This window comes from Mobula birostris, chromosome 28, assembly GCF_030028105.1.
Source record: "Mobula birostris isolate sMobBir1 chromosome 28, sMobBir1.hap1, whole genome shotgun sequence".
NCBI classification, from domain to species: domain Eukaryota; kingdom Metazoa; phylum Chordata; class Chondrichthyes; order Myliobatiformes; family Myliobatidae; genus Mobula; species Mobula birostris.
In genome coordinates this window covers 21,528,889-21,551,922 of record NC_092397.1, presented here as the reverse complement: position 1 = coordinate 21,551,922, position 23,034 = coordinate 21,528,889, and the positions used below count along the sequence as shown (strand labels likewise).

Sequence of the window (23,034 nt, the reverse complement as noted above, 5' to 3'; positions counted from 1 at the left end):
TGGAGATGCCGGGGATTGAACCCGGGACCTCATACATGCAAAGCATGCGCTCTTCCACTGAGCTACATCCCCGCTTGAACCACAGAAGTGTTCAGGTCCAAACCTTCCTGCATATCACAATTGAGCAGTTCAACACAGGTAATGGCTGATGGCCACAGTCATTCGGCCCCGAGTCTGCTCCACCATCCAGTGCGATCATACTTGATCCTTCTTTAGTTCTCTTCCCAAACACCATGATAATTTTTGTGGAATGAAACCAATTAGATTCCAGCAGAATGATCACGGAAAAGGAAACACATACCACATTCTGAAGGATAATTTCAATCTCGCTGTTATGACTATTGAATGGTTTCCTTGTGAAAAAAGATGGACGCTTGACCTCACAATCTACCCCGTTATGACACTTCATCTTATTGTTTACCTGCACTGTGCTTTCTCTGTCGCTGTTGCACTTTATTCTACATTTTATTGTTGATTTACCTTGTTCTCTGTCAATGCACTCCGTAATGATATGATGTCTATGAATAGTATGAAAGAGAAGCTTTTGTCACATATTGTATCTAGGTATGGCAGCAGAAAGGGAGCACGGACACAGAACACGGACACTAAACACGGGGACAAAAAGAGACAGTTCCGAACTCAACGATAGATAGTTTCTTCTCTTGGCGCGGCAATGCTCCACTCTCACTCCGGCGGTTGAACTTGATGGGGATACTGACGAGGATGCAGGCGATGGTTTCAGGCAGGAAAGGAAGGGAACAGTCCAGCAAACAATCCCTGGTTTGCAGAGGTATTTACGTGCCAGACCGAAATGAGAATCGGTGCGTCAATTAAGGCACCCAACAGAACAAAGGAGAAAAGAGGAAAACCCGGAACAAGGATCGATAGATCGGACTGTAAACCGGAATGCGGACGTCACGGACCGGACCATGACAATGGGGAGTGTATTGATCCCGGGGTCGGAGAAAACAGGACTATTACTGAAGTAAAATCTGAAACTGCCGGAAATATTCCACAGCTCAGACAGCATCTATGGAGGGAGAATCAGAGTTCACGTTTCAGGTCGGTGACTTTCACCCTGAGCTCTGGGCCTTTAGAGGAGAGAATCTCACTAAGTTGCAATCGTTCTTGGATACTTCCAATCAGTTCTCCTCGAGACTTTTCAGGTGTTAAATTAAGTGTCCTTGGACTTGTGACTTCAGGATGGCTTCTTGTAAGCTTTTCAAGAGTCAAGGGCTTTATATAGCTGGGCACAGATTCTTTACTGCCCTGCAGTGTATGTAAAATGGCAGCGCTAATCTCTCGGGCAACAGTTGGCCCAGATCCTTGCCCAGTGAATTTCCAACCGAGTTATTCTGAGCTATCAAAGACCTTATAAGTTCTGCTGCTTTGTCTCTTTTGTTAATAACGTTCCTAGTTTTGTTTAATCCTTCTGAGTCTGCTTGCTGCAGCGCTTAGTTCCAAAGATCCAGTGTGACCTTCTTCCTCATCAACTCCCCTTGTAAGCTGCTCGAAAACTCTATTAGACTGGTTAAATGCAAGCTATTATGGACAAAGTCATGTTGACTGTCTCTAATCAGGCGCTGCCTATCCAAATATATACGTACTGTTTATGTCTGGTTCTCGAGAATATTTCAGTTATTTACCCGTTGCTAATTTCAGATTCAGCGGCTTGTAATTTCAAGGAACCTTTCTTAAACAACAGAGCAACAAACCTTCTGAACATCGCCCGTGGTTAAGGATATGTGAAATATATCTGCGATGGCCCCTGCTATTTCTGCACAAACCTTCAACAAGGACAAAGGGATACCTTACGAGGCCATGAAGTATTTACACCCCAATTTGCCCCCTGTTTTGCAATCAGAGTATTGCCCATAACCTCACTAATGTTTTATCTTAGTTATATAGATTGTGCGTCCGTTTCCTGAGAAAATTAAAGTAAAAAAAATATTTTAAGTTCTCCCTAATCTCCTTTAGCTCCATTTACAGATGACCACGCTGACCATCGTGAAGGCCAATGTTGTCCCTTGCTATCCTTTTGCTCTTAATATATCTGTAGAATCCCTTGGGATTCTCCTTCTAGTTGTCTGCCAAAGCAAACTTATACTTTCCTTTCCTCTCCTAATTTGCCCTTGAAGTGTTGTTTGCATTCTTTGCATGATTAAAGCATCATGGGTCCCTCGTCCCCGGTGTATCAAGGTACACACTCGTGCCCCAGTCTATCGCAGAGGGCGAAATCCTCAAAACTGTCAAAATACGTAAAAATATCATTCTCATTCCACCGCTGGCTATTAATATCACTTTCTGCAGAAAGAAGGAGCAGGTCGTTGTTCTCCATGGCCAGAGACACCGTGTCTGCATCTGTATCCCACAACCGAGTTAATCATGGGACGATACATTCCCCAGACTTTTGAACATTTTTGTCCCGTGTATCCGCCTTTTCCTCGCCTCGACGCCCCGGTCACTTTGTGTCGTCCCGTCGCCTCCCATAACTGAACAGGCTAACGCGCTTGAGAAGCGGAATCATCTGGGCCAGATGGGCTTCATTGCAGAGATATGAAAGAGGTAGCTGAACAGATGGTGCACCTTTTCAAGAATCACTAGATTCAGAAATGTTTCCGGAAAGTGAAAAATTTAAGCTATCTCTCCAACTTTTGAAGAATGGAAGGGGGCAACAGCCATCTGGCCTGATTTCAGTGTTTAGCATGATGTTGGAATCCATTTGCATTACTTTACAAATAATATATTTTCTAATTAACTGATGTTTTGGTAAGGAGAAAATTCAGACATTAGGTACAAATGGAGTTAGGTGTCCTTGTGCAGGATTCCCCAAATGTTGACTTGCAGCTTGAGTTGGGAGTAAGGAGGCAAATACAATGTTCGCATTCAGTTTGAGAGGACACACGTACAGTGTAATCTCATTTTAGAAAGGCAGAGACGAGTCACGGTCACGTGATGGGTGGATTTATTCAGGAGTAACAAGTCGGCATGGTGCAGGGTTTAGCAGTAAATTTGAGTACGTTTCACAAAACAGGCGGGTTAAAAACATTTGTACACATTAGTCTCTGTACGGTGTGAGATTCTGGGTTTCATTTCGTACCTGTCAATCTCTGATGCAGGTGAAACTGGGGGTTCATTCTGTACCTGCCAGTCGCTGGTACAGTGTGAGAGTGTGGGGTTCATTCTGTACCCGTCAGTCTCTAGTACAGTGTGAGAGTGTGGGGTTCATTCTGTATCCGTCAGTCTCTGGTACAGTGTGAGATTATGGGGTTCATTCTGTACCTCTTACTGTCTGGTACAGTGTTAGAGTGTGGGGTTCATTCTGTATCCATCAGTCTCTGGTACAGTGTGAGACTGGGGGTTCATTGTGTACCTGCCAGTCTCTGGTACAGTGTGAGACTGGGGGTTCATTGTGTACCTGTCAGTTTCTGGTATAGTACAGAGGTTTAGTCCACAGTTTACCTCGAAGTAATGTTAATTCAATTTCATTACTGCAGTTGATTAGTTTGATTAAATCTTCTTTGAACAATTGGACACAATGATCCACATGAATACAGTATCTCAGAATCAATGCTATCAGTCAATAACAGCATCAGACACAGGAGCAGTGTTATGTGACTGGGCCCATGGAGTCTGCTCCTCCATTCGATCGTGGCTGATTTATTATCCCTCCCAACCCTGTTCTCCTGCCGTCTTCCCATAATGTGTGACACTCTCAATATTTAAGAACTTACCTGCGTCCGCTTTAAATATACCCAATAACTTTACCTGCAGAGCCGTCCGCTTTTAATATACCAAATTACTTGGCTTCCTCAGCAATGAATGCAACAGATCCCTTTCTTCTAGGTCCGTAGATAATGCATTCCGTTCGTTGCAGTCCTCTGGCACACTCCTGTCCCAGAGAATAAAGCTGTGGGTCTGCGCCAATCTTTTCACCTCCTGCCCAACAGTGTGAAACAAGAGCCGCGTCTCACCAAATGGATTCCTCTCCCTAAAGTTCAAAGTTGAAAGATTAAACTAAATTAATTACCGAAGTATATACTCGTAACCACATGAGCATCCACCGTAAATACAATGAAACACAAGAGAATCAATGAAAGACCGCACTGAAGAAAAACAGCAAACGAGCAATGTGCAAAAGACTATAAACTATGCAAATACGAGAAAGAACAAATGCGATATTAATAATAAATAAATAATCAATAAATGTCGAGAACATGAACAGACTTGAAAGTGAGTTTATGGGTTGTGGGTACAGTTCAGTGTTGGGTAAATGAAGCTATCCATTCTTCTTCAGGAGTCTGATGGTTGCGGGGTGATGGACCTGTTGATGTGTTACCTCCTTCCTGATGGAGCTGTGTGAAGAGAGTATGACCTGCATGGCCGCGGCCCTCTATTCCGTGTAGATGCGCTCAGCGGTGGGGAGGGGCATAACTGTGCTGGACTGGACTCTATCCATTACGCTTTCTGGGCTTTTCCGTACAAGGGCATTGGCGGTTCCATGCCAGGTCCTTTTGCCACCAGTCAATATACTCTCCGCCACACATCTATTGAAGTCTGTCAAACTTTTAGATGACATGTAGAGCGCTGCCGTGCCTTCTTTGTAACAGGAGGTATGTGCCGGGCCCAGGAGAGAGAATCTGAAATGATAACACTGAGGAAGTTATATTTCCCCCTTCATCCTTCCCTCGCTGCTGCTCTCTCGTCCCTCACCATCCGCACTGCGCTCTCACTTGGCTTTTGGCATAGATTCCCTTCTCACTTCTTTCATTTGATTTCGTGAGCTGAGTTTATCAACTCACTCCTATAACGCTACTTCCTTCGGTGATAGCTTAACTACCTAAAAATGTTTCCAGTGCTTCTTAAGTTGTTGTCTTCCACAGCACCGTCTCTTCAAAGGCATAACACGCTGCCAGGATGTTATGACCATCGCGTATTTATTGATGTCCACATGCAACTAATATTGAGACAGTTCCTCTGAAGTATTTCCAGGACTTTTTTTTTTTCATATCCCCACTGTGTTTGTCACATTTACTCTTTCAGTTTTCTACCGTGAGTGTGCGTGAGTGTTCGTGTGTGTGTGTGTGTGTGTGTTTGTGTGTGTGTGTGTGTGTGTGTGTTTGTCTCTGTGTCTGTTGTTTGTGTGGGTGTGAGATTCACCAGCGGATATAATTTCAATGTAATGTTTGGGAACTCATTCCCAGACCAGACAAACAACTCATATCAAGTGTCTGCCTCTGGGAGAGAAAGGGTAAATTTCCTTAATCAAAAAAGGTATTTTAATTATATTGTTTGTGGTTTGATTTGGTATGTGTTAACAGCTTTTATTGAATTAATCAATTCGAATTTTATTTTTACAACTAAGAACATTTCTCAGAATGTCTACTTAATCAAAGGTTTTGGGAGATGTTATAAGGAAGCAGATTCAGCGGTTTGGCAAGTGAGACAGAAGACACGGATCAACACACACAAGATGCTGGAGGGACAGGCAGCATCTATGGAAAAGAGAACAGTCGACGTTTCGGGCCGAGACCCTTCAGCAGGACTGAAGAAAATAAAGATGAGTAGTGGAGGGGGGAGGAAGGGGAAGTCATGTGATAGGTAAAACCGGGAGGGGCTGGGGTGGAGCAAACAGTTGGGAAGTTGTTTGGCGAAAGAGATACAGGACTGGAAAAGAGGGAGTCTGATAGGAGAGGACAGAAGACCATGCAAGAAAGGAAACGGAGGAGGAGCGCCAGAGGGAGGCGATGGACAGGCAAGGAATTCAATCCCCGGCATCTCCAGGTTGGTGACTGTGAATTTAAAAATCGGTGGGAAATCCCAGATGTTGAAATTCCGAGCAACACACACAAAATGCCGGAGTAACTCAGCAAGCCAGGGGATAAGCAACTGCCTGCCTATCTCTACATCGCCCTACGTGGGAGAGTTAAAATCCGATCCTTACTGTTTCAGTTACAAAGCTGTGGTGGTGAAATGGAAAACCCGCCCCGCGTGGCAGGGAGGTGCGAAGCATCAGCGATACTCCACATCTCCCCATCTGTCACTCACTGGTCCGGCCGTGATGGTCTGAACATGACACCAACAGGTAATCCCGGTGGAGGAGTTGCTGCATTTGAGGTGAGTGCTTGCAGTACATCAACGTCGCGAGTTCCGCTCACAAGGTGAACTGCGGGTTCAACACTGAAGGAACTCCGACATTCATTCAATCATCAGGACAGGATTAGGAAGTTAATGGCACCTCGGCTGAAAACGTCGCTATTTATTAAAAATGAGCCGACCAGTGGGATGAATTCTCCGTCTGTACAATTAAATAAAGTAAAACACATTTCACCGGCGAAATGTTGACTGTACCTCTTCCTAGAGATGCTGCCTGGCCTGCTGCATTCACCAGCAACGTTGATGTGTGTTACTTGAATTTCCAGCATCAGCAGAATTCCTCGTGTTCACGGGCGAAATATCGGGAACAAGGTGCAAGACGGGACAGAACATAAAAGGCACGAAGATAATAACTGGGTGGGCCAGAAAGTAGGGAAGCAAGGAAGAAAGGTGGGGAAAAAGAGAAAGAGGAGAAACAGGGAATAAACAAAGAAAATGAAGTACGTTTGATTATGAATACGGGAAGAAGACGGAATGGACCCAGACATATACGAACACAGACATATACAGACACAGAACGAGACCCAGACATGTACAGCCACAGGCTTAAACGCATACATACATACAGAAAACATCGCGCAACATTCACAGTTCAACATTTTTTAGTATTCCCTGTAGCAGAGTGGCGCAGCGGAAGCGTGCTGGGCCCATAACCCAGAGGTCGATGGATCGAAACCATCCTCTGCTATAATCTCTGTTGGCGGCAGCAGATATTCATCCTTGTGTTTTAAAACACATTAGATATGACACATTATACAACTATAAAAGGAAATCGCATCTCAATTGAGATTCGTCATTTATTCGTAATCATTTAATTCTCGTCTCTGTGGCGCAATCGGCGAGCGCGTTCGGCTGTTAACCGAAAGGTTGGTGGTTCGAGCCCACCCAGGGACGCTAGTACTCCAGTAGCTTTTTCTCTCTCTCTCGCTCTCTCGTACACGAGAAAATGTGCAGCAGCATCTATGGAATAAAGTACACGGTTGATGTTTCAGGCTGAAAACCTTCTTCAGGATCATGAAGCAGCCTGGCCTGCTGAGTTCCTCCAGCATTTTGTATGTGTTGCTTGGATTTCCATCATCTGCACATTTTCTCGTTTCTGATTCGACGAGTGCACGACGAAGTCTCTTCCATGGAATTGAATTGAATTGACTTTATTAATTACGTCCTTCAAATACATGAGGACTAAAAATCTTTACGTTACGTCTCCGTTTAAATGAGCAATGTGCAATTTATAGTAAATATGTAATAGATATTACTATATTTATTACAGTCAATATGACAGAAATACGATTGTATCAGCTTGAATTAATCAGTCTGATGACCAGTGGAAGAAGCTGTCCCGGAGCCTGTTGGTCCTGGCTTTTATGCTGCGGTACTGTTTCCCGGATGGTAGCAGCTGGAACAGTTTGAGATTCGGGTCACTCGGGTCCTTAACGATCCTTCGGATCATTTTTACAAACCTGTCTCTGTAAATGTCCTGAATAGTGGGAGGTTCACATCTACCGATGCGCTGGGCTGTCCGCACCACTCTCTGCAGAGTCCTGTGATTGAGGGAAGTACAGTTCCCATACCAGGCAGTGATGCAGCCAGTCAGGGTGTTCTCAATTCTGTGCCTGTAGAAAGTCCTTCGGATTTGGGGACCCCTACCAAATTTCTTCAACTGTCTGGGGTGAAAGAGGCGCTGCTGTGCCTTTTTCACCACGCGGCCGGTACTTACAGACCTCGTGAGATCCTCGCTGATGTGTATGCCGAGGAATTTTCACCCTCTCAACCCCAGATCCATTGATGTCAATAAGGGATACCTATACTGAAGAAGTTTGAATCTTCCCTTCGACAGGAGTTCAGTGAAACCCTCTCTCGCTGCTCCCCCTCTGTGATCTCAGCTCTTGTTTTCCTGCTGCGTTTCATTGCCAGCTGGGAAACTCTGCGCTGTCCGGAGGCCGGCGCTCCCAACTGCCGCCGCAACGGGCTCAGTGAGAATTGAATCTGTTCTACATGTTTTAGTCACATATACCGAAATACGGTTAAACACTTCTCATTCTCACGGTTCATAGAGATTACACAGTGTATTGGAAGAGAACAAGGTGAAGCAATAACAAAATGCAGAATAAAGTGTAACAGCGACAGAGAAAGCACGGCGCAGGTATATAATAAAGTGCAGCTTCGTACCGAGGTGGATTCTGAGGTCAAACATCTATCTATCTTCCGGGATACCATTCAATCGACACAACAATGGGACTGAAACTATCCCTGAGACTGTGGTGCGTTCTTTCAGGCTTCTGGACCTTCTGCCGGATGAAAGAAGGAACGAGAGAATAGCTGGGGCAGGTTATGTCTTTGGTCAGGAAAACGTATGTTCGATTTGACCACAAAGTGTGGGTTTCCTCGAGCGGAGTCCGTGGAACTAACGGACTTCCTGGGTCTAATGCTGTGCTTTTTATTCAGTTTGGGGTCCTGGAACATCCTACATGAGGGACCACCACCATCGTACATGAGGAATCCATCAGATCCATTAGAGTGAATTTCACTCAGAACAAATTGCTCAGGAATTAGGATTCTGCGTTCATAGTGCTCGGCGAGGGTTTTTTCTTTAGCCTGAAAGTGTACAACCTGCAATGGCCGGGAATGGAACCCGTGTTAACTACTTGGGAAGCAGCTATGCTCACCACTATACCACCATCTCCACATGATGCAAACCAGACTCCGTGACTGAATGGTCTCTGGGGCTATAAGATTCTGTAACTCGATTCTCAGTGTCTGAGCTGTTTTCTGAAGGATTGTTCCTCACTCTGTTGCAGTTCCTATTCCGACCAGTGGGTGTCGCGACGTTCCGACAGACCGGAGAAACACAGCACCTGCGATCCGACTGAAGGGAGAATCCACCCGAGAGATTGGAAGGGCTACGAATGGTTTCCTGTTTCACGTATCAGTAAATGGGAAACAAATCCTGATTATAAATACCCGTTCAAACAACATGCAGTTAGACGTTAATGGGATCCCCTCATTTGCCCAGTCCTTGAACTCAGTAAGTGACTGAATCGCTGAAGAATTCTGAGACACGTCCAGTCACACAGTGAGGAGCGGATGGGTAAAATGCACCAGCTCTACACTCAGCAAACAAACATCAGAGTGACTCTATGGGTTCTCCTACACACTGACATCCGTGTGACAGATTCCCCACTCTTGTTTATTCCTCGTTAGTTCAGTGGTTAGTATCCCCGCCTGTCACGCGGCAGACCGATGTTCAATTTACCGACGAGGAGACCGTTCTCCTGCTTCAAATGAAGACGGGATTAGAATATGGGACAATCTAGTGTGTAAATAGCCCAAAACTGGAGTGTTTCCCGAGAACAAGGGACGTTCATCATTTTGTTTTCACTTTTCCCTCACGACGTCTGTATCTCAAGGCCGTTTGACGTTACACTCAATGACCGAATCCGTCACTCCGAAACATTAAACGGAGACTGCTGCTGTGAGATATGAACTCCCGCACTTTCCCAGCACTCGTGCCGACACTCTCAGTTTGTCTGGTTGACTGTGTGGAGAAGACAGGCAAAGGAACAGCTGAAACACTTTGGAGAGAACGATACCATGGAATGTGTAACGCCGGGTTTAAAGCCACCCTGCCCCTCCCACAACACTGGACCCTCCGAACAGACGCTCAGAGAGTGACCTTGGGGTGGGGGGGTGGGGCGAGGTAATGTCTGTCTGTCTGTATCTTGTTTTACGGCGGTTGGCATCCAGCTTAATGGTGCATTACCGCCACCCTCTGCTCCAGAATGTGCACTAGACATACATTCTAAATCCCTTCACCCAATCTCAAACACACACACACACACACACACACACACACACACACACACACACACACACACACACACACACACACACCCCTACACTTCACCCTCCCATCTTTGACCATCCTAGTATCCTATTCCTGTTTATCCGTCATATTCTATATAAAAAAAAACCCTGTACCCCTTAAAAATGCTAAAAATACCCGGACTTGTGCTCTCTCACCCATGCCCAGCAACCCTTTTAATGTGAATTCCTGCATGCCCAACTCCCTTAATTTATTTCTCATCATCTCTCTGTATCCCATACTTCCTGCAACTCAGAACTACATGTTCTACTGACTCCTCTTCCTGACATTCCTCACACAATCCTGTCTGGTGTTTCCCTATCATTTTCAATGTTTTGTTTAATGCACAATGCCCCAGCCTTAACCTAGTCCACACAATTTCCTCTCTTCTGTTTCCATTACCTAGCCTAGTAACTGCAACACTCTTTTGTATTTGATATAAATGCCTCCCTTTCCCCTCCCTGTCCCATCTTTCTTGCCACATTCGGTTGACTTTTTCCCAGATTACACACTTAACCTCTGCTTTACTGATACTAATGTGCATTTCCACATTTTCTTTCTTTAATGCCCTCTTTGCCAACTCATCCGCCCTCTCATTCCCCTTCACCCCTACATGTGCTGGAACCCATAGAAATTTTACCTGACCTCCCTGATTTGCAATCCTTGTAACTAACTGAAGGACTTCATAAAGTACATCTTGCCGACTGTTTGTGTGAAAAGACCTTAAACTTGCTAGAACGGAGGATGAATCTGAACATATCAATGCTTTGACTTGTCTGGCTTTCTGCACCCATTGCAACGCAACCAACACCGCCAGCATCTCCACTGTAAACACTCCTAACTTATTAGATGTTCTTCTGCCGATTCCAATTTCTTTTGCTGGTATGACCACCCCAAACCCTGTCACTCCTGTTGCAGGTTCCTTCGCACCATCCGTATAAATGTGAGTATAATCTCTATAGTTTTCCATCACATGACAGTTAAGTGCATTTACCAAATCTGTTTTATATCTTTCTTTCCTTTTTACCTCTAACAAATGCCAGTCTATGTCAGGCCATACAAGCTTCCATGGAGCTACAACCGGATAAACTACTGAAGGACTTATCCTCAGATCAAATACTCCACATTCTTTTGCGATATCATTCCCTACCCGACTAAAGGTATCCCTCTGAAACCTCCCATTTTCCCAGCACTCCTGCAACACTCCTTTAGTAGGGTGAGAATCATTGTGCCCCTGCAAGTTAGCCCAGTAGTTTGCCATCAGTTGCATCCTTCTTAGTTCCAAAGGCATTATTCCCATTTCTACCTGTAGGGCTGACACTGGTGACGTTTTAAAAGCCCCACTGCACACTCTCAAGGCCTGAGCCTGAATCACATCCAGTTTCCTTATAAGAGACCTAGCTGCTGATCCATATACTATATTTCCATAATCCAATACAGATCTTACTAAAGCCACATACATTCTCTTCAAAGCTGAACAACTTGCTCCCCATTCCCTACCAGTCAAACATCTCATCACATTTATTACTTTTTTACATTTCTCCTCAACTTTCCTGATATGGTCTGCCCATGTTAATCGTGAATCAAATATAACTCCCAGAAATTTAAATGATGCAACCCTTTCTAATTCAACCCCATACATCCTTAACTTCTTCCCTACCTCAACCCTTTTCCTGGTAAAAAATACAGATTGAGTTTTATCTACTGAAAATCTACATTCCCAATCATAACCCCACTCCACCACTTCATCAATTGCTTCTTGTAGTTTCCTGATTATATGGTCCATGTTCATGCCTCTTTTCCACAAGGCCCCATCAACCGCAAACAGTGACCTACCTATATCCACTGGTACCTTTGTGAAGACATCATTGATCATAATCATGAAAGGTAATGGGCTAATCACACTACCTTGAGGTGTGCCATTTTCCACTATGTACTGTTTTGATAATTCTGATCCAATCCGAACTTGAATTTTTCTACCAAACAAAAAATCTTTAATCCAATTAAAAACTCTCCCACCAACCCCCATCTTGTGCAGTTTAATTAATAATCCTTCCTTCCACATCATATCATAGGCTTTTTCAATGTCAAAGAACACTGCAACTACTGACTCTCTATTTGCCTGGGCCTTCCTTATTTCAGTCTCTAACATAATCACTGAGTCCATGGAATTCCTTCCCTTTCTAAAACCACTCTGATAACTTGCCAGCATTCCCCTTTTCTCAAGCTCATATGATAACCTTTCTGTTAGCATCCTTTCCGTTATCTTACATATACTTGATGTTAATGCAATTGGTCTGTAGCTAGTGGGTTTTGACAGATCCTTGCCAGGCTTCCTTATTGGAATTACTACTGCTTCTTTCCATGCACTTGGTAATCTTCCCTCCTCCCACACTCTGTTATAAAAATGCAGCAACTTCAAGAGCGCTCCTTCTCCTAGATTTTTTAGCATCACAGATCATATCAGATCTTTCCCTGGGGAGGTTGGTCTCGATCTCTTTATTGCTCTCACCATTTCTGCTAATGTAAATGGATCATCAATTATATCATCTGTTCCTTCCCTCCTGCTTAAAACACCTGGGTGTTGGTTCATTATTCTTTCCCTTCTTCTTCTCCCTTCTTCAGACAAATTTTCTGAACTGTGTATCAGTACGAATGACTTGGCCATGATCTCAGCCTTATCCCTACTGGAGACTGCAGTTTCCTCCTCAGATATCATTACTGGATATTCCCATTCCCTTCTATCTCCTCCCATCCTCTTAATCGTTCCCCATATCTCTCCCACAGGTGTTGTTCTTCCTACCTTGTCGCAAAAACTCCTCCAACTTGCCCTTTTAGCTTGACGTATAGTTCTTCTCACCACTGCCTGTGCTTTCTTATATTGAACCAAATGCTGCATATTATGGGTTCTTTTAACTAGCCTGAATGCTCTATTTCTGTTTTTTACAGCCTGACAACATTCCTCTGTCCACCATGGTACCAGTTTTCTATTCATCCTATTTTTACTCCTAGGTATAGATCCTTCTGCTGCCATGATAATTGCTGAAGTCACCTGACTGTTTAATTCATCTACATTTCCAGAAATATCAACCCTTCTTCACTCAACTTCTGGAACTTACCCCAATCAGCTTTTCCAAACACCCACTTTGGGGTTCCGCCACCTGGTCTTACTTCAACTCTTTCACCCACTGAACACAAAACTGGGTCGTGATCACTGCCTACTGTTGAAGCAGTCCAAACTCCCCAGTTACTAATGCCAGCCAAGGTATTAGACACTAACGTAATATCTAACACTGACTCAGTTCCTATTGTTATATCTATCCTTGTGCCGCTACCATCATTCATACACACCAAATCCCTTTCTTCCATCAAATCTTCAATTATCTTTCCATTTGGATCTGTAATCTGATCCCCCCATGTTGTGCTATGAGCATTGAAATCTGCACACCACATTACTTTATGTCTGTTTTGTCCTTGTATCTTTAATAGGCTGTCCAAATCCAACCTTTTACATGGATTGTAGTAGTTAATTATAACCACTCCCTCCCCTCTCTCCCACACTTCCACCACTATGTATTCCTGATCATCTCCTTTTTCCAGTACCCTATATGGTATACCTTGCTTGATTAACATAGCACAACCCCCTCCTCCCCCTAGATTTCTATCTTTCCTTATCATTGTATACCCATATACCACAAAGTCTAAAGTTGGTTTCAACCAAGTTTCCTGAATACACACTACGTCCAGTTTTACAACCATTTCTTTAATAAAGTGCTTGAATTCCTGGCTATTGGCCAGTAAGCTCCTTGCATTCCATTGTAAAAGAATCACCATAATTAGTATTAACCAACACATGAAACTTCCTGGCTTGACTGATTACTGAGGTTCTCCGTCACTTCCTCCCATGTCAGTCCTACTAACCCTAAATGGTTTACTGCTGCTTTTACCACCAGCTGAATTTTGTCACTTTTTGACTTTACCTCAGCAGTACTATTAATCACTCCTGCAATGAATGTTACTAGAGCCTCTTTGTCTACATAAATCCTGTCATTTGTTCTTTGTTGCATCTCTCGTATCCCTATTGCTCCCTGTTCATTAGGAACATTATTCTGTTCTCTTGACATTCTTATAGCTTCTGCATAAGTGATCTTTCTTTTCACTTTTATTTCTTGAATTTTAGTCTCCCGTCTCACAACCGCGCACCCACTATATGCAACATTATGAGCTCCTCCACAATTGCAGCATTTTGGTTGAACTCCTGTTCCGCACTTTCCATATTCATGATCACCCCCACATCTAGCACATCTCCTCTGTCTTTTACAGTTTTTAGCCACGTGTCCAAACCTTTGACAATTATAGCACCTCAGTGGCTTTAGCACATACACCCTTACTGGGTAACTCATGAAACCCAGGAACACCTTCCTTGGCACTCTTCCTTCTTCAAATTCAATCAATACTGATTCACTTTCCTTTTTCACTCCCTCCTTTGTTGTTTTCAGTCTTTGAACATTCATTACTTTCCCTCCTTTGATATTCCTCTTTATCTCCTCCATATCTATACTCATTGGTATCCCCGTGATCACTCCTTTACAACCACTGTTTTGTGCTCCCACCCTCCCAGTGTATTCCACCTTGCATTTTCCTATCTCTTTTAGCTTGAGTGCTTTCTCAAGTTGTTCCTCATTCGCACATCTTACCAATAAGTTGCCATCATTAAGGACTTTTGCAAATACTATTTACCCTACCTTATTTGTCAGAGTTGTTGTTAGCACAAACGGGTTATTTTTTTTCATATGTCCCTGAGCCTTCTCATTAAACCTAATTATGACAACACCTCCTCTCTGAGCTTGTTCATCTTCCTCACTTTCAAAGCTTTCTCCACTATCATTTCTTATTCTTTTATTCCCTTTGTCTTGGTTTTTATTCATCCAACCCCTCACTACCTCCTCATTCCCTTTATTTCTCCCTTCACAATAATCCGCCTCTCCCCAGCTGCCTACCTCTGGTCCCAAGTCTCTATCCTTCTCCTTCTCCACTTTCTTTCCCTCAACCCCGCCTCTTATCTTGTCCGCCATTACCGGACCCACACGACCCCCTCCCAGCAATTTCCGTTCCTTCCCCACTCTCTTTCCCTCAACAGGTTCCAAAACACACTCACGCATCAAGCAAAACACAGCCAGCTTCCAGCCAACTCAGCCCGCCATGCTGTAAAGACTGAGCTGGTCTTCCTTTAAAATGTTCAGCTCCACCCCCCGCAACCCCCCCCCCACACCCCCCACGCAAAACCGCCCACCTCCCACCTCTGTATTGTTTTAGCAAACATGTTTCTCCATTCCTGCTGCAGCGCCTGGCTGTTGCCGGCCGCCCTATTTGTTAAGACTCTTAAAGGTAAATTATCCGCTAATCGCGCTGCTCCTTTTTATTATTCGACCTTCCCCATTCTTTGAGCCTCTATTTTTTTATTTTTACTCCTTCAGTACCTAGTTAGAGTTGAGATTAGATTTCATCCTATTTCTCCCTTTAAGATTACGTTCTTTTATTGTGACTTAACTGTTCAGACTCTGAGTTCACTGTTCTGTGGGTATAATGTGGTAGAAGCTTGTGGCTAATGTATGTTGGGGTTGGGGTCCATTGTTAAATTGGCCCCTTTGAAGGGCTGTGGCCAGGGTCCACTTGGGCGCTGTCTGCATTAGTTGGGGTGTGCGGTCCTTTTGGGGGTGGGGTTGAGGGGGGGGGTCCACTGGGCGGTGGGAGGTATAACTGGTGATGTGGGGTGAGTTTGGTTCCCTGGCGAGAAGAGGACCTGTTGTTATGGGGTGTGAAGATGTTAGGTTTCAGGGCAGGGCCATGTGCTGGAGATGCATTTTACCCCTTGGGGGCAAGCTGGGAGGTTGGGGTGAGTGCTGTGTCTGGATCAAACTGGTCATTACAAGTCTATTCTTTCTAGTGGAGTTATGATTTCTCATGTTATCCCTCTCTATTTGGGAAGTTAGTTTCCATTCTGGGGCCTAGTTGTTAGGCTCTATTTCCCAAGAAAGACGTACCTTTTCTATTTAATGGTCACCTGTTTTAATTTTGTTTCAGGGTGGGTGACTGATGAGGATGCTCCTCTTCCTCCCTCCTCTAATTTTCTCAATGTTTTTAATTATTGAGTGCAGTGGGTATATTTTATATTGTTGGCCTAGCTTTTTAGGCCTCGTTTAGGCCATTTGGGAAATAGGTCTGTAGTCTTTCAATCCATCTCCTCTCTGCTCTTTTTCATTGGAGGTTTGACCAGTTTATGTTGGTTCCCAGGCCCAGGATTGCCAAGGAATACATTCCATGCTCCAGAAAGTGCCTGCTAACTGGTCTGTTTTGGTTTCCTCTTGTGATATTACTGAGGTGACCTATGAGTCTGGTTCTCAAGCTGTTGCCCCTCTCCCCTATGTATATAATATGGCATTGCTTACACTGGATTGCATATACTACATTCTTTTGTTTGCAAGTTATCCTCTGCTCTATCTCGGCCCACTTTCCTGTAACTCTGTTGTGTATGCTTTTAGAAATTCTTATGTATATGCACGCCCTGCAGTTTCCCACCTCGCAGTTTGGCGCTGTTCGTACTTTGGTACTGACTTTATTGTCGCCAAACAATTGATACTGGAGCGTACAATCATCACAGGGATATTTGATTCTGCGCTTCGTACTCCCTGGAGTACAAACGATAGTAAATATTAAAAATTTAAATTATAAATCATAAATAGAAAAGGGAAAGTAAGGTAGTGCAAAAAAACCCGAGAGGCAGGTCTGGATATTTGGAGGGTATGGCCCAGATCCAGGTCAGGATCCGTTCAGTACAGCACATTACAGGCCTTTCAGCCCACAATGTAGTGCCGACCCTCAACCCCCCACCCCAACCTTAAATTCCTCCATTTACCTGTCTAGTAGTCTCTTAAATTTCACTAGTGTATCTGCCTCCACCACTGACTCAGGCAGTGCATTCCACACACAAACCATACCACTCTCTGAGTAAAAAAACCTTCCTCTAATAACCCCCTTGAACTCCCCACCCCTTACTTTAAAGCCATGTCCTCTTGTATTAAGCAGTGGCGCCCTGGGGAAGAGGCCGTGGCTGTCCGCTCTATCTATTCCTCTTAATATCTTGTATACCTCTATCATGTCTCCTCTCATCCTCCTTCTCTCCAAAGAGTAAAGCCCTAGCTCCCTTAATCTCTCATCAGAATCCATACTTTCTAAACCAGGCAGCATCCTGGTAAGTCTCCTCTGTACCCTTTCCAATGCTTCCACATCCGTCCTATAGTGAGGTGACCAGAACTGGACACAGTACTCCAAGTGTGGCCTAACCAGAGTTTTATAGAGCTGCAACATTACCTCGCGACTCTTAAACTCTATCCCTCGATTTATGAAAGCTAACACCCCATAAGCTTTCTTAACTACCCTATCCACCTGTGAGGCAACTTTCAGGGATCTGTGGACATGTACCCCAGATCCCTCTGCTCCTCCACACTACCAAGTATCCTGCCACTTACTTTGTACTCTGCCTTGGAGTTTGTCCTTCCAAAGTGTACCACCTCACACTTCTCCGGCTTGTACTCCATCTGCCACTTCTCAGCCCACTTCTGCATCCTATCAATGTCTTTCTGCAATCTTTGACAATCCTCTACACTATCCACAACACTTCATGAAAACTTCCCAGGGACCTGTCGTTCACTGCGTAGATCCTGCCCTGGTTTAACCTCCCAAAATAGAGTCACTGGTTTGTACAGAAATGAAACAGTCCCTTCGGTACAACTCATCCACACCGACCAAGTTGTCGACCTGAACTCGGCCCATCTGCCTGCATTAGGCCCGTATCCCTCTCAACCTTTCCCATCCATGTGACTGCGCAAATATGTTTTAAATATTGTACCTGAGGCAGAGAGCCGGTGCAGTGAGGCGCTGACAGACACTCACTGTTCCGCGGGCAGGAAGAGGAGAGGCGGATCGCACAGCGGAGCCGAAACCCCAACAAGTAGAGACCGGCTCCACTTCTCTGCAGAGCCGTCGCGTCCATCCCGGATTTACCGCCCAGCCCGGGACCAGGCCGTTTCCCGGGAAATGACGTTGTGAAGGAGGGCCCTCTGTGACGTCTGCGCGCCAGTGTAGTAATCATATCATGTCACGTGCCGGAGGGGCGGCGGGAGCTGTCAATCACTGGAGCAGCTGGGGAATTTGCGAACATTGTAAATAGAATGGGGACAGTGGGAGATTTCCGGCATCGGTGTCCCACCCCCACGGAAATCGAGTGTGTTATAGACAATAATATTCATATTTTAATTTGACTCTTCATGGTCTTAGAAATATTTAATGTTTGTATTTTATATATTTTTGTGTGGATAATCTTCTGTAATTCTGGGCAAAGCACGTTGTAACTGGATCACTGAACACTCCGTGAAAAAAGAGCGTCACGGAAAAATATTGTCAAAGTCAAAAGTTAAACCCAAGTCAAGTTGTTATTATAGTACTTATATGTCACCATATAGTTCAAAGTACAATTTACTCTGACAGTACAGATGTGAAACCACATACAACCTACCTGGAAGGAGGTACAGAGGAGATGTCAGGGGTAAGTTTTTAACACAGAGAGTGGTGAGTGCGTGGAATGGGCTGCTGGCGGCCGTGGTGGAGGCGGAAACGACAGGGTCTTTGAAGAGACTCCTGGATGGATACATGGACCTTAGAAAAATAGAGGGCTATAGATAAGCCAAGGTAGTTCACAGGTCAGGACATGCTCGGCACGACTTTGTGGGCTGAAGGGCTATATTGTGCTGTAGGTTTTCTATACAGTATTTCTATTATATTTCTGAAATCCTCAGGGTCATTTTCTGCGGGCATTCTTAACAAATCTATAGAACAGTAACTGTGAACTGTAAATTTCAATAACAATAAACTGTAAACAAACTGTGCAAATGAAGAAAATAAATACCAGTAGATAATGAGTATGAAATAACAATATAACTGAGTCCGTACATGAGTGTATCTATCCCCTTTTGTACAAGATGGTTGAGGGGTAGTAACTGTTCCTGAACCAGGTTGTGCGAGTTCTGAGGTACCTGTACCTTCTACCTGATGGCAGCAGTGAGGAAAGATCATTGCCTGGGTGGTGAGGATCTTTGACGATGGAAGCTGCTTTCCTACGGCAATGTTTCATGTAGATGTGCTCAGTGGCTATGAGTTTTACCCACGATATGCCGGGCCGAATCCACTACCACTCAGTAGGATTTCCCACTCAAAGGCATTGGTGTTCCTATACCAGGCCGTAATGTAGCAAGTCAGCACACTTTCCACCATACATTTATAGAAGTTTGGCAAAGTTTTCGATGTCCAGCTGAATCTCTGAGATTCCTGAGGAAGTAGAGGAGCAGTCGGGCCTTGTTCACAATAATATTTATACAATGGGTCCAGGACAGGTCCTCAGAGAGTGACACACAGAAATTCAAAGTTACTGACCCTTTCCATCTCTAATCGTCCTTTGATTACTGTCTCATGGACCTCTGGTTTTCCTCTCCTAAGGCCACAATAAGTCCCTTGGTCTTATTGACATTGAGTGAGAGGTTGCTGTTATTATAGCACTCAGCCAAGTTTTCGGTGTCCCTCCTGTACCCCTTTGATACAGCCCACAACAGTGGTGTCATCAGTAAACTTGTAAATGGTGTTGGAAGTATACTTGGCCACACAGTCATACTGTAGATGTAAAGTGAGTAGGGGCGGGGGGAGCTAAGCACACTTCCCATGATGCACGAAAGAAAGGGAATTCTGAAGTATGAGTGTGTGCCCTGATTGTGTGTCTGAATGGTCACGTGAGAGTCACTGTCCTGGACATCTAAGAGAACTCCGGTGGCGTGTGTGTTCACACATTACGGACAGACAGAATGAAGTGTGTTGAGCAGTGGGTGGAATGGAAGAAGGGGGTGCTTGCAGAAGTACAGATATAAGGAGAAAGGTTTGAAGCTTTCAGGTGCACTGTGATGTTCACCTGGAGTGAAATGCAAAAATAATTGGTTGTTTCTCACAGTAAGAGCAAAGAAGATGAAATAAAGTTAGAGAAAAAAGACTCAGAAAGAACAGGAAAATGTAATCGAGTCTACCTCAATGCGTAACAAGACACAACTGGTACCAATGTCTGAGTAGGAAGTAGTAGGAACCTGCTGTACCCCTGCCTCCCACAGGTACGGTTACAACAAAGCCCACCCCAGTCGTGTCTCCTGAGTACTCGCCGAGGCAGGTGTAAACCTCTCACTAGCACGATGGCAGAATGAGCAATATGGAGACTTTTATGCACTCTGAACTAAAATGGTGTGTTATATTGAAGTGTTTCCTTCACACTCCACAGTGACATATGATACACAGTATTGCACAAAAAGCAGATGCGCACGTTAATGAATTTGTAAAGTAGACAAGCAAGATATTTCAGAAGTTCACGGATTTACTCCATCGTAATGAATGTTATTGTAAATGATGAGTAAATTAGCCCAGGTTAAAGAAAATGTAGACTGTTACTTGTTTGAGATGAAAAGAGGTAAGTAAAATTCTGAGTGGTTTACAATAATTCCAGGTGAAATCAAGTGATTCAAACTGTTAAGGGAATGGATAATATTTGTGTGAGGACTGGAAACTCTCTGGACTGCTTTACCGTTATATCAGTAATATTGACCTTTCTATAAAAATATTGTGACGGCTGCCCTATACAATTTGAATGTTATTTTAACATGCATTCTGATTTTAGTTTAATAAAAATGACAGTGATCACATTGTTGCTGATCATTACTAGAACCATAGAACCATAGAACCATAGAACTACAGCACAGAAACAGGCCCTTTGGCCCTTCTTGGCTGTGCCAAACCATTTTCTGCCTAGTCCCACTGACCTGCACACGGACCATATCCCTCCATACACTTCCCATCCATGTATCTGTCCAATTTATTCTTAAATGTTAAAAAAGAACCTGCATTTACCACCTCGTCTGGCAGCTCATTCCATACTCCCACCACTCTCTGTGTGAAAAAGCCCCCCCTAATGTTCCCTTTAAACTTTTCCCCCCTCACCCTTAACCCATGTCCTCTGGTTTTTTTCTCCCCTTGCCTCAGTGGAAAAAGCCTACTTGCATTCACTCTATCTATACCCATCATAATTTTATATACCTCTATCAAATCTCCCCTCATTCTTCTACGCTCCAGGAAATGAAGTCCTAACCTATTTAACCTTTCTCTCTAACTGAGTTTCTCAAGTCCCGGCAACATCCGTGTAAACCTTCTCTGCACTCATTCAACCTTATTTATATCCTTACTGTAATTTGTTGACCAAAACTGAACACAATACTCCAGATTCGGCCTCACCAATGCCTTATACAACCTCATCATAACATTCCAGCTCTTATACTCAATACTTCGATTAATAAAGGCCAATGTACCAAAAGCTCTCTTTATGACCCTATCTACCTGTGAAGACACTTTTAGGGAATGTTGTATCTGTATTCCCATATCCCTCTGTTCCACTGCACTCCTCAGTGCCTTACCATTAACCCTGTATGTTCTACCTTGGTTTGTCCTTCCAACGTGCAATACCTCACACTTGTCAGTATTAAACTCCATCTGCCATTTTTCAGCCCATTTTACCAGCTGGTACAAGTCCCTCTGCAGGCTCTGAAAACCTTCCTCACGGTCTACTACACCTCCAATCTTTGTATCATCAGCAAACTTGCTGATCCAATTTACCACATTATCATCCAGATCATTGATTTAGATGACAAATAGCAATGGACCCAGCACTGATCCCTGTGGCACACCACTAGTCACAGGCCTCCACTCGGAGAAGCAATTCTCTACCACCACTCTCTGGCTTCTTCTATCGAGCCAATGTCTAATCCAATTTACCACCTCTCCATGTATACCTAGCAACTGAATTTTCCTAACTAACCTCCCATGCGGGACCTTGTCAAAGGCCTTATTAAAGTCCATGTAGACAATATCCACTGCCTTCCCTTCATCCACTTTCCTGGTAACCTCCTCGAAAAACTCCAACAGATTGGTCAAATGTGACCTACCATGCACAAAGCCATGTTAACTCTCCCTAATAAGCCCCTGTCTATCCAAATGCTTGTAGATTCTGTCTCTTAGTACTCACTCCAATAACTTACCTACTACTGACGTTAAACTCACCGGCCTATAATTTGCCGGATTACTTTTTGATGCTTTTTTAAACAACGGAACAACATGAGCCACTCTCCAATCCTCTGGCACTTCACCGGTAGACAGCGAAATTTTTAATACTTCTGCCAGGGCCCCCGCAATTTCAACACTAGTCTCCTTCAAGGTCCGAGGGAACACTCTGTCAGGTCCCGGGGATTTATCCACTTTAATTTTCCTCAAGACAGCAAGCACCTCCTTCTTTTCAATCTGTACAATTTCCATGGTCTCACTACCTGATTCCCCCAATTCCATAGATTTCATGCCAGCTTCCTTAGTAAATACAGACGCAAAAAACCTATTTAAGATCCCCCCCATTGCCTTTGGTTCCGCACAAAGCCGACCACTCTGATCTTCAAGAGGACCAATTTTATCCCTTACAATCCTTTTGCTCTTAATATACTTGTAAAAGCTCTTTGGATTATCCTTCACTTTGACTGCCAAGGCAACCTCATGTCTTCTTTTAGCCCTCCTGATTTCTTTCTTAAGTATTTTCTTGCACTTCTTATACTCCTCAAGCACCTGATTTACCCCCTGTTTCCTATACATTTCATACAGCTCCCTCTTCTTCTTTATCAGAGTTGCAATATCCCTTGAGAACCAAGGTTCCTTATTCCTATTCAATTTGCCTTTAATCCTGACAGGAACATACAAACTCTGCACTCTCAAAATTTCTCCTTTGAAGGCTTCCCACCTACCAATCTCATCTTTGCCAGAGAACAACCTGTCCCAATCCACGCTTTTTAGATCCTTTCTCATTTCTTCAAATTTGGCCTTCTTCCAGTTCAGAA

General features: G+C 44.1%; 2 non-coding genes across 2 annotated transcripts; one reads left to right on the top strand and one right to left on the bottom strand.

Moving 5' to 3' along the window:
• On the bottom strand, positions 1–72 carry trnaa-ugc (transfer RNA alanine (anticodon UGC)). Its single transcript has one exon. It is a non-coding gene; the product is annotated as a tRNA-Ala (tRNA).
• Positions 73–6,772: 6,700 nt separating this feature from the next.
• On the top strand, positions 6,773–6,844 carry trnam-cau (transfer RNA methionine (anticodon CAU)). Its single transcript has one exon. It is a non-coding gene; the product is annotated as a tRNA-Met (tRNA).
• Positions 6,845–23,034: the final 16,190 nt, after the last annotated feature.